Genomic DNA, 15,095 nt, shown 5'->3' on the forward strand with positions numbered 1-15,095 from the left:
CATCCTCTCTCTGTAAATAAGGCCCAAACTGCATTAGGCCTTGTTAGGTAGGAATTGTTGGCTCAAACTGCTTAAGAGGCTGATGCGTGCTTAAACCCGCAGATTGCTACTTGCAGCTATATTTCATCTTCTTTTTCTGCCGTAAAATGAATTGTTCAGACCAAACTGAAAGTCTTATAGACATGAAACTCTGTTATTCAGTCTGATCGGCCAGATGGTGGCAAAGCCTCAAACATTTTTGGGTAATATCTCTTGTCGTAGAGGCAAAATTCTTTTTTTTTCTGATTAGTTGTCTCATGGCACACAAAAAAACAAAACAACCATATAGCTCTCCCCATTTTGAGATAATTTGCGTTTTATGCAAAATTGCACACAATTTTGAGTGCGAACTAATCCCTGGGTTTTCATACAATCTGCACAACTTTGGTGTCAAAAGAATCCTAAGAGACTGAATGTTAATAATTATCTATATAATTAAAAGTTGGAATTTCAACACTGTGAAGTGTCCAGGCTCCTCCAAGAAACAGGGGTGGAGCTCATATTGCTAACATGTCAAGCAATCCATCTGAGCAGAGTTTTATGACTCCATTATCTGCAATTCACAAATACATTGTCTGATTCATTACAAAATCGGAAAAGACATAAAGAATCAAACTCTGAGGAAGCATGTCAAGTGTGGTCTAAATCAACCTCTAGGTGATGCTACAATATGTAATCATATATCAATTTTGTAAAATTAACATATCTCTCACTCAGTTTAAATTAAAGCAATGCAAATGGTGACAAAATCCTCAAGTCTTCAGTCTGAACAACTTTGCCCTTAGATGTGTTTGACTAAAATGTATCGGAATCTAACATTGTGATTTATATATTTTCACAACAGTAGAGCAATGATAATAAGGCACTGTCCGACTGACACCAAACATGGCATAGGCTCAATGCCTAATACTGAAACAAGGTGCAAAGTGTAGAGGACATATCTTAATAGAGGGTGCTGAAACGTTAATTCCACATCTTGAACATGTTTGCAAATTCATCACATTATAAAACAATAATTTCCTGTATGTATTCCAAAAAACAACAGAAATTGGTTCAGTGTGTCTCACACTATGCACGACCCAAATAAGTCATTCTGCAGCATGTACAAGTCATTTACAGCCGAAGTTGCCAAATTGATTGAGTTAGTATATTTGCACCCCATCTAATTGACTCCTAAGTCAAATTTAACAATTTATAAAATTACTAAAACAATATGCAGACCACAAAAACAGGAACCTTTGGTTTAACATCTTTCATAATATGAACACAGCAAAGATGAAGTTCAATTACTGCACTTTTTAAAAGTTATTGGCAACCAAAGTTACCAAATCAGCTTATTTGTACCCCATCAGACTGTCTCATGAGTCAAATTCAATACGTCATCAAATGACCATTTCCTAATAAGAAGACCTAAAAAAAGACCATAATTTGGTGTAAAACCTGCAGGATTTACTGTAGCATTTTAACATAAAAGGCAGCCAAAGCTACCACAAACAGTTCACTAACCTACTAATTTGCACTCCATCCAAATGAACCATGAGCCAAATTCAATAGATCACAACATGACCACAACCAATAATAAAAAAAAAAACAGTAGATTCTTGTTTAAAGTGTCTCAGCCTATGTGATATAAAAAAAATATGCAGCCATTTTATTACAGCATTTTGAAGTAACTGACAGCCAAAGTTACCAAATTAGTTCATTTAGTTAGTTCTGGATTCCATCTGACTCATGAGCCAACACATCATAAAATCACCATTTCCAATAAGTAGACCTAAAAAAGACCACAATTTGGTGTAAAGTCTGCAGCATTTACTGTAGCATTTTAACATAAAAGGCAGCCATAACATGACAACTACCAATAAATAGATAAAAAAAAACAGTAGATTCTCCTTTAAAGTGTCTCAGACTATGTAACTGGCAGCCAAAGTTACCTAATTAGTTCATTTAGTTAGTTCTGCATTCTATCTAATTGACTCACGAGTCAAATTCAACACATTATTAAATGATTGTTACTAAAAAAAATTCATACTAGTCATACTATGCATAAACCAAAGATGAAGTCCTTTTATGGCAACAATAATTAAATAACTGGAGGCCAAAGTTAACAAATCACTTTAATAAGTTGTTTTTCACTCCACCTGATTGACACTATTAAATTCAACACATTATAAACGGACCACTACTAATAAGCACAACAAAAAAACAACAGCGTTTCAGTTAAAGTCTGTCACACTATGCACAAACTAAAGATAAAGTCCATTTACTGCAGCATTTGCAAAGTACAAGACCACATTTACCAAAACAGTACATTAAGTTAATAATTTGCATCCCATCCAATTGACTCAGGAACCAAAAAATATTATGCAGCAAAAGCTTGTTTGATTGACATGAAATATGTTTATGCTACTACTTTGTCCTATCTTGAATCAGGTTCTATTAGATCCATTAAAATATGTCTAATTGAAGTTCCACAGGTAGTTGAAAGCCTTTAAATTTTTCAATCACGATTAAACTTCATATGTATCTAAAAACCTCTTCTGACATGTACCCGAGGAGCCAAAATAGTAAATGTTGGGCATACCTGAAAAAGGCAGCTTGGGCCCTACAAATGGCTGCTTGCAGGCTTCAGCTTAAGTTTATGCTGTTGTCCAGATCTTCAAATACTGATTTTAATACTTTTGTCGCCACGTCAGCCAAGTAACTTCGCTATCTGGGTTTGCTATGGTTATGAGACTGCTAGTTATAACTCTTTTTTTCAAAAGATTTCGTTATTGTGTTTCATAGTTCTTTGGGTGGTGAACTGTGCATATTTGCACATCAGACCGAAATCTAGCTGATCTCCTGAGCCACGCGTTTTTTTTTTTGTTTTTTGTTTTTGTATCACTACTAGTGATCAACTTCATGTTGAATAACGAGTTATTTTTTAATTTTTTTTTAGATATCTTTGCTTTTTGCTACTTTATAGTATTATTTATTGTTCAACATTTTGCACACATTTGCAAATATAGGTCTGTTATGGTGAACAGTGATATGCACCTATGCTTAATGTGGGTGTATTTAGATGTATGTATGCACGCACACACAAATTTCAAAGTTCTCGGCTCTGCGGGCTCTGCTGCTGCAGCCATGCTATGCTATCAGGGGTGTTGCCTAAGGGGATCTGGCTCAAAGTTGAGTCATCGCTGTTGTGCTCATGTCCAGATGTTCAGAGGACTTTCTTCTTTGTGCTTTTTATATTACATACAGTCTAAATGACAGATTTCATTCTCCATAATGTGGACAACGGAGCTTGTGTAAGATTGCTTTCTTGGAATGTTAAAGGCCTGAACTCCCTGGTTAAACGTTCGAAAATCTCTGCTCACTTGAAATGCTTGAAGGCTGACGTAGTATTTTTTTTTACAAGAAACACATTTAAGGAATAACGATCATTTCAGGCCATAATTTCCTTGGGTGGGCGACATTTTTCACTCAACATTCAATTCCAAAACCAGGGGAGTGGCAGTTTTAACTAAAAGAGGTATTCATTTTATTCTTGACAATGTTATCACAGATGCGGGTGGTAGATATCTTATTGTTTGACGATCCAAAATTTATACATAAGCTATTTAGTTCCATTCCCTCCTTAAACTCTCATCGCCTGATAATGGGTGGAGATCTGAAAAATACCATTGACCCGGCTCTGGATCGATCGGATTCTCATTCACCACCTCATTATTTGATGTCCCAGTCAGTTTCTGATTTTATAACTAGATTTGGTATTATCGATCCTTGGAGATTCTATAACCCAGGTGTTAAGGAATTTTCTTTTTTACTCTCATCCACATCAAACCTATTGCCGCATTGATTATTTTTTGTCAATAATTCTCTTATTTCTAGAGTTATCTCTTCTAAGTACTACCCAATAGTTATCCCTGATCATGTCCCTCTCTCTATAAATATTACATTTTCAAATTGCCCTTTTTCCCCAGTCCCCTGGAGATTTAGCTCATTACTATTAGCAGACGATTCATTTAACAATTTCATCTCATCCTCTATTGCTGATTTTATTGCTACAAATAAGAATGAAACACTTCTTTTTCTCTCTTATGGGAATCTCTCAAGGCTTATTTACGCGGTCAAATTACTTCCTTCACAGCACACCGAAGTAGATTACATAAACGTAAGATGCAAGATCTATTGAAAGAAATCGCTGATTTAGATAAGCTTAACTCGGTTAATCCCACACCTGCTCAATTGAAACGTCGACTCGATTTACAAGCCGAATTTGATCTTATTACCACAACTGAGGCTGAACAATTGTTGTTGCAGGCACGCAGTAATTATTATGAGTATAGCGATAAACCGTCTAGGCTTTTTAGGTATCGAGGAGATCTCCGTTTCTGTCAGAGCTATGCAAGCCAATAAGGCAACTGGTCCTGACGGCATTCCAGTGAAATTTAAAAAAAAATTATTGACAAGTTGGCTCTCCTTCTTTTAACAGTTTACAATGAGTCCCTGGCATCTGGGGTGCTACCTTCAATTCTTACTGAAGCAACTATATCCCTTCTTTTGAAGAAAGATAAGGGCCCTACTTCTTGTGCCTCTTATAGGCCTATATCCCTTCTAAATGTAGATGTGACAATTCTGGCTAAAGTTAATTTACCCTGATATAATTTTACTGGACCAAAATGGCGTTATTAGGAGGTGTTATCTCTTTTTTACTGTCCACACTCTTTTGAATACAATTTTCACAGAACACTCCTCCTCTGATCCTGAAGTTGTCATTTCATTGGATGCGGAGAAGGCTATCGAGTTGAGTGAGTTTTTTGCAGTTTTACATAAATTTGGATTCGGAGACAAATTTATCTCTTGGATAAGATTGTTATACACTTCCCCCCAAGCTAGTGTCTACACCAATCATATTCGTTCTGACTAGAGGGATGTCCTCTTTCCCCGTTACTGTTTGCCCTCGCTATCGAACCCCTTTCGATCACATTGAAATCCCTTTCATCTTCTCAAGGTATCTCTCGTTCTGGTATTGAACTGAAACTATCATTGTATGCAGATGACTTACTGTTATATGTAAATGACCCAATGAGTACTCTTCCTTCAATTTTGGCGCTTTTAAAGAGGTTTGGTTCGTTTTCAGGTTATAAAGTGAATTTACAAACCAGCAAGTGTTTTCCAGTGAACTCACTTGCATTGTCTCTTAACCAATCTACTATACGATTTAAATTTGGTCAAACAGTTTTTAAATATCTAGGAATTTATGTGTCCCGCACCCTAACTTCTCTATTTCATACTAATTTTTCTCCGTTAATCAACAAACTTAAATTGGATTTGCAGAGGTGGAGATCTCTTCCTTTATCATTGATTGGTAGAATTAATATTATAAAAATGAACGTTATGCCCAGATTTCTTTTTTTGTTTCAGTCTATTCCTCTATTTTTGCCAAAAAAATTCTTTAAAATCCTGGACCAGCTTATTATCTCTTTTATATGGCATGGGAAAGTTCCCAGGGTGAGAAAATCAATATTACAGAGATTTAAATTCGATAGGGGATTGGCACTCCCCAATTTTCTATTTTATTACTGGTCTGCCCATATTCAAAAGGCTCTTTTGGCTTGAGTCTCCGCAATTGCTGTGGTGCAGGCTGGAGACCCATTCCTGTTCTCCAATCTATGCGCTGGCGTTGCTTGCCTCCTCTTTTCCACTTAAGCCTTCTAATTTCACTGATAAACCAGTAACACTTTCCACCCTTCGCATTTGATTCCAGTTCAGATGTTAAGTTAATGTCACCTTCGTCCTTGATGCCTATATTTGATTATCATTTATTTCCCGCTGCTTTGAATGATACGGTCTTTGAGATATGATATGAGAGAGGGATCAAATCCTTTCACGATCTTTACAGAGATGGCATCTTTTGTAGCTTCGCTCAATTAGTAGAACAGTTTAATTTGCCCTCTTCACATTTGTTCCGTTATTTTCAAATTCGGCATTGTGCTTCTTCCCTTTTTATAGACTGTACCCGTCTTCCTACCGAACAACCACTGGACAACATTCTGACTCTTGATCCTTCTCAGAAATCTCTTATATCTATGATTTATTCACAACTCATGGCTATAGATGTTTTCTCCCTTAATAGGATCAAAAGTGCTTGGGAACATGAACTGGGCTCTATTTTCACAGAGCAATGGTGGGACAAAGCCATATATAAAGTACGCTCAAGTGTTCCTTGCGCAAGGCTTCAGTTGATACAATTTAAGGTATTACACATAGATCATAGATCCACGTCAGTGATAAATGTGATGCTACCCCATGTCATCTAAGTCATATGTATTTTTTTGTCCTTCTCTACATAAATTTTGGTCTGACTATTTTCAGATAATGACAAAGGTTTTAGGTTTTAAAGTTAGTATGAATCCCTCTGTTGCAATATTTGGATTTTCCACTGATCTGCCCCCACCCACTGGAGTTCAGTCGGATATCCTTGCATTCACATCCTTATTAGACATCGTATTTTATTATTGTGGAAGTCCTCAAAACCACCTTGAATTGCATTATGGCTCTGTGATGTTATGCATTTTCTTAAATTGGAGAAGATTAGATTCATGATAAAAGGTAACACTGCTGCTTTTTATGCTAAATAGAATTCTTTTCTTTTGTATTTTGATGCACTCCAGGTTATGCCAGCAGATTGAATTTTTTTTCCTTTCCCCTTCAAAGATAAGGTTGTTTTTATTGTTGTATTGTTGGCAAAGTCTTGGTGTGTCGGTGTGTAGGGTGGTGTTGTAGGGTATATGTAATTATAAAAACTGAGGTTGCCAGTGAATTGAGCGATTGGAGGCTATTTATTGTTTTGTCTACTGTTTATCATCCTGTTTTTCTCCTCTTGTTTGATGTATCCAAAAAAAAAAATTAAGTTTATCTGCATTTGTTGAAAGTTTGAAAAATAAACTTTTCAAACTAGTTTGCGAATTTTAATCAAGCTGTCTCAAACATGGTCTTAAAATAATCTGTGGACTCTGGAGATAATTATTTAAAAACAATCTTGACTATTGCGCAGAATAGATGCAAGACATCAATGAATCTGTGCAGCCTTGCTTTTTCTGACATGGGGGGCTACAAATCCATCAGTCTTTCTCTGATTATGATCAAATTTGGAATTATTCTACAAAACCATTGTATTAGGAAGCACACAGAGTTTTGACTAAATTGGTCTACATAGGCCCCTACAATGTGTAATCTACAGTGGATTTACTAAAATGTCATCTCTTTCTATGATTGAAATAAAGATAATGGTTTCAAACTGCACACCTCATGAACACCTAAAACATATAATAACATGCATGTTCCAAAACTGCACAAAAAATACAGAAATTTGACAAACAAAATTTGGCCACAGAATCAGGAATGGCAATATATTCTCTGGCCACCACGAGAAGCTTATATTGTAACTTCAAACATACAAAACAGTCACAACCTTTACGATATTTATCTTGTGGCACAAAACATTTCATCTTTTGCTTTCCACTGAGTCTGACAATTTTTTACAAGTTTTTAAAAAATGTCTATTGTTTTCCTGTAAATCATCAGTGTTTGAAAAGTGTTTTTTCATACTTCTTCTTGGATTTTTATTGCATCATCTCAATCTTAGTATTAAAACAACTGAAGTCTCAAGATCAATAATTATTTTAAAAAATCCTGTCTTTTCAGCACCATATTACTGCAAGATATGAATCAATCAGTTTGGCCTGGCTTATTCTGACATGAGGGACCATGAAACAGTTAGTGATTCTCTGATCATCACCAAATTTGATATGTACATTCAACAACAATCAGCTGAGGAAACTTATGAAAATTGGCTTAAATTAGCTTAATTTGTCTCTTGCAATGCTCACTGCCCTGCCAACACTCTAAAATATCATTTTTTCTGTCTAAGTTAAAATAAAGACCCCGAAACAGTTTCAAATTACACATCTTAATGAGCCTTAACACTTTGCAAATATATGTATGCTGAATACAGATAAACCTATAACTTGATTTAAGCAAACCTTGATCAAAGAATCAGGTGTTCTATTTTTCCAGCCATCAGGGGCAGCATCATCAATAACTGCAAATATCAGTTTTGAAATATACCATTAGTCAAAAGTTTTTATCTTTTGGCAAAGACTACATTTCTACAAGTTATGCATTCCACCGAGCCTAACAATTTTGCAAATACAAGTCTTTTAAAAAAAACTCTGCTGTTGACAGAGATTTTGAATAAATATTCCCTTAATCAGTAATCAAATAGATTAGATATTGTAATCAATAACCAAATAGGTAGTATGGGCTAACAGAGAATATTAATTCTCTCACAAAGGTCTGAGGCCTTAGTCTGTCTGCGTAGGAGATTCTAAACACTGGAAAGCCCCTGGGTTCACAGAGAGGCCTGTGTGTACTTACTGACCCAGTGAAGAGAGGGGCAAGTTGACCTTGAAAGGTAAAGCAGACTGGTAAAAACTGGTTGAAACCAGTTTTTAGGAGTGAGTGCAACATGTGATGTGCCACTTAATGCTGAAATAAAGAAGCCTTTTTCCCTCTTCCACAAACTCTGAGTACTCTTTCCTTCTTGACATCCTTTGACAACTTAGACTTAGAACAGTTATTAGTGTAAGTGTTTAGCAGGTATTAAAGATTTCTTTTTTATTCATAATATTATATTGGAGGCCTGGGGTTGAAGGGGATAGCCCTTGGTCCCGACAAATCGTCAAAATTTGAAAACTGTTTTTTTCATACTACTCTTTTTTTTTTTAAATGCATCCGTTCAGGAGAAATATTCTCAATCTTGTTCTTAAAACAACTGTAGTCTGATCAAGCAATATGGGACCGAGCACCACTTTAGGAACTAGTTCCCAATTTTCAATTAGTGTGATTACTTAGTAATATACTTGAAAATTAATTCATACACCCTCAGTTTATCATTTTGAACATATGTTCAGATTTAGCTATAAACAGACAATCACTGATGTATTTGTAGTCCATTAAGGCAGAATAAACCAGGTCACACTGATTTATTCAAATCTTGCAGCCACACTGTGTTTAAAATTCATTATGTTTTTAATAACTATTTCTGAGACTCCACAGATTGTTTTAAGAATAGTTTGGAGGTAATTTGATATAAACTCAAGGAGCAGAAAGCATCCATTTTCAAACTTTCATCAACTGCGGAAAAAATACTTTTTTTTTTTTTTAACAATTTGCATTCGCACAATTGTCAGACTCTGTGGAATGCATGACTTGGACCAACTTGTTTTTCCACAAGACAGTTAGACATTTGCTTGCTCAATGTTTCGAAGTATACCAACTGCAATTACTGTTGGAGCTCCTTCTATCGACTGGAAGAAATACTGTAATTTATTACAAATTTAATAGATAGATTTGAATCAACCTCCCTGATTTCCTGTGTAATTTACAAAAATAAATGTATTTGCAAAATTTTAAGTATTGGAGGTTTTTGAACAATTTATTGTTTATTTATTTAATAATAACTGACCTTGAAACTTTGCCAGTTATTTTAAGACCATGTCTGATAGAATGCAATACAAATCCAGTGAGTAATGAGAAAATTACAGGATTTCCTGCTAATTTAAGCAACATACATACACTTTCAAAGTGTTAAAGCTCATTAAGTTGTGTATTTTGAAACCACTGTGGTGTCTTTATTTTAATTTTACACAGAAATAATGATGTAGATTGTTGGCAGTACAATGAGTATTGTAAGAGCCATCTAAGGTTGAGTCAAGGCAAATTTGAAATGTTTCCTCAGCTGATTATTGTGAATGTACATATGAAATTTGGTCACAATCAGAGCATCACTAACAGATTTCTTGCTCTATGTGTCAAAATAGGCCAGGCCGAACTGATTGATTCATATCATGCAGTAATACCATGCTTAAAACGCAAGATTCTAAATTAAATTCTTTACCTCGAGATTTCACCAATTGTTTTGAGACCAAGTTTGAGACTATGCAACAAAAATCTAGGGAGGACAAAACACTTTTCACTTTTTTGTAATGATTTACAGGAAAACAATGGAGTTTTTGAAAAGACTTGTATTTGCAACATTGTCAGGCTCGTTGGAATACATAACAGTCAGAAACTTTTGTGCAACAAGATATCATAAAGCCTGCAATTGTATGTTTGAAGTCATAATTTGCGTTTAATGCCGAATCTCCCTTTGGTGGCTGGAGAATGCATTGCCATTCATGATTCTATGGCCAAGATGTGTTTAAGTCAAATTTCCATATTTCCTGTGCAATTTTAAAACATACATATAACTGCCAAGTTGTTAATGAGATGTGCTGTTTGAAACCATTATCTTCATTATCTAATGAAATTTAAGTAAATTCGCATTAGATTAAGCATTGTAGGGGCCCATACAGACCAATTTAATCAACATGCTTCCTCAGGCAATCGTTCTGTAAAATATTTCCAAGTTGGGTTATAACCAGATAAATACTGATGAATTTGTAGCTTCTTATGTCAGAAAAAGCAAGGCCAAAGTAACTGATGTCATACCGCCATTCTTGGCAACAAAGTCAATTTACTATTATTTACCCACAGATAGTACAGATTGTTTTGCAACAAATCTGCAACAATTAGATTGAAATCCATGGACCAGTTTGAACAACTCATTTATCGAACTTTGAACAACTGCAGAAAGAACTTATTTTTGAGAAACGTCAGTTTCAGTGCAATGCACCATATTAAAATGACTAGGATTTATATTTGACAATATGAGTCAAACTTGATAGACTATTAGAGATTGCCTATGTAGACACATAATTCAGATTTCGTGATGATTTATCTGGTTATGATAGGCAAATGCTAAGCCCTCCAAATGCCTGTTTAAATCTTACTAGCCAATAATGGCCATATTTATCTAATGATTACTTTGTCCTAAGTAGCCCATTAACACAGCACAGCTCTCAGTTTACGAAGTATGGACCAAATTTTAAAACACTATGCTGTAGTGCCCCATTCTGCACAGTCGGCCTTATCTTGTGTGCTTAAGTAGCAGGAGGGCATTGTACATAGAGATGTACATTGTGTCCAAATTTTGTCACAAAGAAAAACCTATGGATTTATAGATATTTATCTCAGAATAAGCCAGGCCAAACTAACTGATCGCTGTTTACAGTCGTTCTGTGCATCAAGTCCAGATTTTTTTGATAATTATTTACCTACAGACTCCACAGATTGTTTTTAGACCAAATTTTAAATAATCTGATTAAAATCCACAGACTAGTTTGAAAAGCTCAAGTCTTTTTAAAAGACTTGTATTTGGAAAAATGTGAGTCTTAATACAAACCATGACATAATGTAATTTGTTTTTATTCAAGATAAAATTAATAGAGCATATCTTTATTTTTGGGGTCAAACTCGATAGGCTATTAGAGATTGTCTTACTGGACATGTCATTTCATTTTTGTGATGATTGGTCAATGCTAAGCCCTCCAAATGCATCTTGAAAGATTACTGCGACAATATTTGTCCAATATACGGATATGTCCTTAATATCTCAAGTAGCCCTACATTACACCATGCAAAGTTTCAACTCATTTGACCAAGTGGTTGCTGAGAAACAGTTTTTTGAATATTATATTAAATAATATAAGACTAAGTTTTATGAGAATTGGCCAAAGCAAACCCGATCTGTATTCATTTTCGTGAATTAAGCTAAATCCAGAAGGGCTTTACTGTTTCTGAATATCCAAATTTTTCAAATAATTCTTAACCTCCAGACTCCCCTGAACAATCTGCGACCAATATTGTGTACATATCCTGAAATATTGCAGACAAGTATAAAAATGTAGACGACATATATTTTGCCAATTATGTTAGACTTGTTAGACTTGAGTGTTTGTGAACTAAAAATGCAATGATTTTCACTGTGTTTTTTTTTTATTATTTATAATTGAGTGAAAATAAAGGATTAGCAGTTTTATTGATTATTTGGCTTACAGCACTCTATCAGCCCCTCCCCCCTCAATATCCATGACAACAGAGCCACTTGCTCACATTCCATAGATATGCATACCTAGATGCCGCGTTGGGTCCAGCCAGGCACATCAACAGCGCCGCCATTTTAGGGCGGTCAACATCGCTGCTGGACTGCATTCAGTACCATTACAAAGCAGCAGTTCAAGTAAGATACTGTCCAAAATTATGCTACTTCATGAATATTGCACTCAGAAAGTGGGAAAGGATTATATAACAGAGGGAACGCAGTGATGCACGCTCATGTTTGTGAGATGTGTATTGTTTGTGTGATGTTTATGTGTAGATATGGCCAGGTGGTTGGTGAGGCACAGAGAACCTGTTGATGTGCTTGTTTTTTCTCTGGTTTTATATTAAGCTTATTTCATTTAATAGTCTATTCAGGGAATCTTAACTTTATGCAGTAGTTATTTATTTACACTGATGGTCATTGCTTTGTAGCTAGGTAAATTATAGCATTCCTTAAAACCGTGTAGATATTTATAATAGATTATGTATAGATATTTAGCACCTTACACGAAGCTGAAGTCAACGTCTTATTTGCCAGCTTCTTGTTCGATTCTCCACCTTATGATGATCATCAGCCAGCATCATGATTGAATTTTCCCGTTCCACCCTAAATGGTGCATCAGCCAGCTTCTTGTTCGAATTTTCCAGTTCCACCTTAAATGGTGCAGCTTCAGGCACCAGAAAGTGACTGCTGCACCATTTAAAGCGGAACAGGAAAACTTGAAGAAGAAGCTGGTTGATAGGAAGCCAACTTTAGCTTCGTCCTTCTTACTGTGTTTTGGGGGGTTTCTTTTATTTTTATGTGTATTAAGATTAGAAGTGATTCACACATTGTTGGATTTGCTGATGTTTCTACCGGAGCTCGTGCTAAACACATTTTCTAATGTCAGATGCAGACTGAATACTTTCTGCTGGCCAGGACGGCTAATTAGCATGATGAGTTATTAAAGAAATAAAAGCTACTGAGAGCAGTCTGTGCAACCTAGATTAATCTATGTCTGAGGATTATAACAAAACAAATTTGGTGAAAATTGGTTGAGTATTAAGGAAGTTGTGGCCGATTTAATCTTGAAACTCATCATCTCTCAATACAAGTGAATTTGTTCACAAGCTAATCTTGACAGCTCCAACAAGGCGGATGCGCAGACGTATAGCCTCCATTGAGAACAACAGGCAATGCGGCATCTAGGTATGTATATCTATGCTCACATCATTCCAGTCAGATGAGTCACTGCATGAGCCCCCCCTTCTTTGCCGCACACGTTTTTAGCTCCAGTTAGTCTAAATATGGTGTCAACAGAGTACCTCTTGGTTTTTCTTAGTGTTTTGAGGATTGTTGTATTTTGATCACTCACTACATGCACTACAGAGACTTGGAACAAAGTGTGTTGAAACAAAACACATGCAGTACGTTTCTGGAGAGTGAAAACGAGATCATATCAGGATACTGACTGGATTTTGGATGTTTTTTTAAGGTGCGTTACTTGCTGATACTTCTCTGCAGGTCTGTATATCATGTTTGTACGTTGAATGGTTTTTGAGTTATGAAGCCTACAAACGGATAATATCACTATTGCAAGTGGATTTTGGGTGGTTTTTCATGCTGGATTACTCACTGCTTTGTCACACTTTGGCTAGACAGGGTTTGCTGATGATATGTGTATGATGTCTGTAAAATAAACCATTGCAAACTTATGGAGGCTAAAATACAGTTATGCATGTTACCCACAAAATGCAGGCTTCGGGTTCAATGAGTTAATTCACATAAATGGCTACAGATCAGGATTGCTTTGGCCAATTCTCATGATACTTAAGAGAATAATACCCCACATGATTTTGAGGAAGCCCATCGAGTTTGACATCAATTATTATAGGGGGCGCTATAATAACCAAAAAATCTGTTCCTCAGCAACTGCTTGTCTGATTGAAACAAAACGTTGTTCTGCATCTTTGATCTACTTTATAAGTGAGGTGTTAAGGACAGCTTTACCACAGGCATACAGCCACCATTCTTGAACCAAGCCAAGAAATCTGAGTGAATAGGACGCACATATGAAACAAATTACTTAAGAAATTCAGATGTTGAGCATAGTTTTAGCAGAGCCAGAGAAGCTGCTGCATGCTTACATGTACAGACCACAGGTTTATCAATATATTGTACAATTCTGTTTTTAACCATTTTGCCACCCATAAATATTTTGCTTTTCCTTCAGTTGTTTAATATAAATCAGTTGAGCCTGACTTATTCTGACTCAATGAGCTATAAATCCATCAATGTTTATTATGACTAAATAGGATAAGTACCTACACAATAAATCAGCTGAAAACTGACGTTGAAATCTGGCTTGAATTGGCCTTAGTTGGCAGCTACAGTGCTAAATCTAGTGCCAACAATCTAAAACATTATTATGCCTCTCCAAGATGAAAACAATCTAAAATTAAAGTTCCTAAATTATACAGGGTTAAACAATTTTATTTAAATCCAATTTCATAACATTATAGCCAAATTGCCTCAAACACATCAGCGTGACCTGGTTTAATCCTTCTTAATTGGAGTGATTTATAACTATTTTATAGATGACTAACCAAAATTGAAACCAAATATGTACTGAACGACAAACTGAGGGTGCATATTTTATTAATTCTTAATTCTATTACTCAATGATTACTATACTTAAAAGTGTGAAACAAGCTGCTACAAATGGTGCTTGATTCCTCACTGTTTCCTTATTGCAATGCTTCCATGGGCTGCTTGTGTCTCAGCATGAAAGCCACAAGCTGGGTCCGATTCCCTCGTCTGGGATAACAGAAGGATTTGTATAAACCTTAATGGACATACCTATTATTAATCTTAAATCATACGAAATCTAATATTTCTGAAAAATCCAAAATCCAACTGTCTGCTATATGCCTTCTAACACCAGAAGCTGGCCCATAAGCCAACATTGGGTTCATCGTGCTTGGAACCTGCAAATTACTGCTTGCAGCTATATTTACATTTCTATGTGCGAGACCTGCTT

General features: G+C 35.7%; 1 protein-coding gene across 9 annotated transcripts in view; it reads right to left on the reverse strand.

The window, feature by feature from the left end:
- herc4 (HECT and RLD domain containing E3 ubiquitin protein ligase 4) overlaps positions 1–15,095 on the reverse strand; it is a 72,010-nt gene that overhangs the window by 34,792 nt on the left and 22,123 nt on the right. The gene's annotated exons all lie outside the window — the stretch shown is intronic.

Source organism: Colossoma macropomum, unplaced genomic scaffold (genome assembly GCF_904425465.1).
Source record: "Colossoma macropomum unplaced genomic scaffold, Colossoma_macropomum, whole genome shotgun sequence".
Lineage (NCBI taxonomy): Eukaryota > Metazoa > Chordata > Actinopteri > Characiformes > Serrasalmidae > Colossoma > Colossoma macropomum.